This window comes from Amblyraja radiata, unplaced genomic scaffold (genome assembly GCF_010909765.2).
Source record: "Amblyraja radiata isolate CabotCenter1 unplaced genomic scaffold, sAmbRad1.1.pri S135, whole genome shotgun sequence".
NCBI classification, from domain to species: domain Eukaryota; kingdom Metazoa; phylum Chordata; class Chondrichthyes; order Rajiformes; family Rajidae; genus Amblyraja; species Amblyraja radiata.
In genome coordinates, this window is record NW_022630121.1 from 407,272 (window position 1) to 411,579 (window position 4,308).

Below are 4,308 nucleotides of genomic sequence, written 5' to 3' on the forward strand. Positions count from 1 at the left end.
GTGGTGTGTGTGTGTGTGGGCGTGTGTGTGTGTGGGTGTGTGGGTGTGTGTGTGCGGTATGTGTGTGGGTGTGTGTCTTAAGAATATGAATGCATGACTGCGGGTAAGTGTCTGAACTATGTGTCGTATGTGTATGTGTGTATGTATGTGTTTAGTGTATAGTAGTTCTTCAGACTGAGAGTCAGGGGAGAAGGAAACGAGAGATATCGACGGTTGACGTAGAGAGATATTAAACAATGAATGAAAGTATATGCAAAAGAGTAACGATAATAAAGGAAACAGGCCATTGTTAGCTGTTCGCTAGGTGAGGGTGAGAACTGCCAGAGGCTAGCTCATATTAAATCTTTTCCCCTTCACCTTCAGTCTGAGAAGGGTCTCGACCTTTTCTCCAGAGAAGCTGTCTGACCCACGAGTTACTTCAGATATTGTACAGACAGACAGAGCCCCGTTATTCCCCTCTCGTAGAGTCATAGAAGGCGGCACGATGGCGCAGCGGTACATTTGCTGCCTCACAGCACCAGAGACCCGGGTTCGATCCTGACTACATGTGCTGTCTGCACGGAGTTTGCACTTCACCCGTGACCTGCGTGGGTTTTCTCCGAGATCTCCAGTTTCACCCACACTCCAAGACGTACAGGTTTGTGGGTTAATTGGCTTGGTGTAACATGTCAAATAATGTCCCCCCAGTGTCGTGTCGGGTAGTGTAGTGTATGGGGATCACTGGTCGACGTCGGACTCGTGCAGTCAGTGTACAGATATCCTCTGCGAGTTCAGTTTAGTTCACTTTAGTAAACTAAACTAAACTAAACTAAACTTAACAACTCAATCAAACTAAACACACCAAGCAAAGGTAACTTTGCAGGTATGTTATATGACTGGGTGAAGGAGTAGGTCACTCCATATATCTTCTCTCCGGTTATCGGTGATTGGGTTTGTAGGGGTTGCCCTCCCCCTGTATTGTCACCAAACAGAGAAACTGTCTGAAAATCACTGAGAGAGGAGACCTTCACTTGTTCATTACGAAAATCGAACCAGATATCCAACATTTAGTTTCCCAGCATCAGGCTCAAGGATCTCATTAAATTAAAGGTCAATTAATTTAATTGTTTTATGATGGATATCTAACTTTGTTTTTTCAAATTAAATATAGTGGGATGTACGGAAATGTAACCCTCACGAAAGTTACAACTCATGAATATCTCCCTGGATGATGATACTGATAATACTGACTAACATTGTATTATTGTCCTGTTAGGACAAAAGGGGGGATTGTGGGAACTGTGGGAAGAACTGAGCTGTTCTTCCATCTTGTATTTCAACATGGGCAGCATTCACTCTGTGGGAATCAAACGTTACTCCAGTGAATGGCTAAACATTCCTGGTACAGGTGTCCCATAGTGTTAAGGAAAACCAGTTTGCGAAACACAAAGAAGAGCTTATGAACTCAAGGCTCCACCAACCCTGTCCAGCCTGTGTCTCAGGCTTCTGTATGTATCTGGGAAGATTAGGGAATGTCCAGCCTTGTCTCAGCATGCTTTGTATTGTGAGCACTGCATGCTTTGTATCGTGAGGCCAGTCTCTTGTTTGACTCTTCTCCTTGTCTGACAAGTGATTGCTAATAAAGTAGCTACAGTTTGATAGTCACTCACGAACCTCGCACACTACACCATCCTACACACACTAGGGACAATTTACAATTTGATCAAAGCCAATTAACCCTACAAACCAGTACGTCTTTGGAATGTGGGATGAAACCGGAGCACCCGGAGAATGCTCACATGTGTCACGGGGAGAACATGCAAACTCCATACAGACAGCACCCGAGTTCAGGATTGAACTCTGGTGCTGTGAGGCAGCAACTCTACCGCTGATCCACTTCAGTCTCCTAAGCCCTTTTGACATGCCGGGGTTTCCACAACGGAGTCTCTCCATTAACAACACTCTATCCATCCCATCCTTATAATCATCTTCATTCACCTTAATGTGGCACAGTGGCGCAGCGGTAGAGATGCTGCCTCACACCGCCAGAGACCCAGGTTCCATCCTGACCGCGAGTGCTGTCTGTACGGAGTTTGCACTTTCTCCCCATGACCCGCGTGGGCTTTCTGCGGGTGATCGGTTTCCTCCCACACTCAAAGGTGTACAGGTTTGTAGGTTCATCGGTAAAATTGTAAATTATCCCTAGTGTGTGTAGGATAGTGTTAATGTGCGGGGATCGCTGGTCGACGTGGACTCGGTGGGCTGAAGGGCCTGTTTCCGCGCTGTATCTCTAAACTAAACTAAACTAAACTAGTATGTAGGTTAGTGCTAGTGTATGTGATTGCTGGTCGGTACGGTCTCGATGGGCCGAAGGGTCTGTTTCCACACTGTATCTCTAAACTAGTATGTAGGTTAGTGCTAGTGTATAAGCACTAGTGCATAAGGGGGGCAATGGATCAGCGTTCTCGTTGCGCCCCCCGTCACTACCCAGGTTCGCCTGGGGAAGCCAATGATCCTTCCAGCAGACTAAATACTACAAGAAGACGCCTGAGAGCCAAGTCAAAGAATCCTAGTCATTATCCCAAAGCCGAAAGCAGCAACAACGACCAGCCTCAAGAGCACCAAGCAGTAGGGCCTGCTCTCCGAATACTACAACTGAATGTTGAAGGCCTCTCTGCAGCCAAGCGACGCCTCATCGAAGTCCTCGCCCACCAACACTCTATTGACGTCATCTGTAATAGATTCAGGACTGGACATGGCCCCTGCTTGGCCAGCCTTCACAAATGGGGCAGCAGCCTAACCCCACGGTGTGTTTGTGGAGAGCAGCAAACAATGCAACACATCATTGAAGCATGCCCTCAACAAAGACTTAAAGGAGGACTTGTCACCCTTCATACAGCAGATCAAGAGGCAACTGCTTGGCTAAAGGACTTTGCATTCGCTAAATAAATAAGTGTATAAGTGATTGCTGGTCGGTACGGTCTCGATGGGCCGAAGGGCCTGTTTCCACACTTGGTTCCACATTGGACACTTGTCTCCACATTGGGGCCAATAAAGAAACTGGCTCCACCGAGTTTCTAATTAATGTACCCAGAGACCATTCAGGGTGATGATTGAACTGGTCAAGGATTAGATAATTAGTTTGAGTTAAATGGTATAATCGATAGACAGAGAAGCATATTGGGTCAGACGGTAGACACAAAAAGCTGGAGTAAGGGCCTGTCTCACTTGGGTGACATTTCGGGCCGAGGTCCTTTCTAGAGACTGGTTAGGAATAAGGGAAACATGAGGTATTGGCAATGATGTTGCGAGATATAGAACAAATGAGTGAAAGATATGCAAAAAAGTAACGTAGATAAAGGAAACAGTTAGCTGTTTGTTAGGTGAAAACGGGAAGCTAGTGTGACTTGGGTGGGGGAGGGATAGAGAGAGGGAATGCCGGGGCTACCTGAAGTTAGAGTAATGCAAATTCATACCCCTGGGCTGTCAGCTGCCCAAGTGAAATATGAGATGCTGTTCCTCCAATTTGTGTTCAGCCTCACTCTGACAATGGAGGAGACCGAGGACAGAAAGGTCTGTGTGGGAATGGGAAGGAGAATTGAAGTGTTTAGCAATCGGGTCAGTTCAGGCGGACTGAACGAAGGTGTTCAGTGAAATGATGGCTCAATCTACGTTTGGCCTCGCCGATGTATAAGAGTCTACATCTTGAACATAGATACAGTAGATGAGGTTGGAGGAGGTGCAAGTGAACCTCTGCCTAACCTGAAAGAACTGTTGGGGTCCCTGGACAGAGTCGAGGGAGGAGGTATAGGGACAGGTGTTGCATCTTCTGCAGTTGCAGGGAAAGGTACCTAAAGAGGTGGTGCTTTGGGTGGGAAGGGTTGAGTTAACCAGGGAGTTGCGGAGGGAATGGTCTCTGCGGAAGGCGGAAAGGGGTGGAGATGGGAAAATGTGGCTAGTGGTGGGATCCTGTTGGAGGAGGGGGACATTTCGGGGGATTATGTACTGTATGCAACGGCTGATGGGGTGAAAGGTGAGCACTAGGGGTAGGGGGGAAAGGGCAGAGCTGCAAGGTACCAAGGAGACACGAGTGAGGGCCTCATCTATGATGGGAGAGGGGAACCCTTGTCCCCTAAAGAATGAGGACATCTCAGATGTCCTGGTATGGACAACTTCATCTTGAGCGCACATGCGGCGTAGACGGAGGAATTGGGAGAGGGGATAGAGCCTATAGAAACATAGACAATAGGTGCAGGAGTAGGCCATTCGACCACCACACGGTCCTTGACAGATCTGGGTCAGGATCTATTGGCATGGAGTCCAAGACGA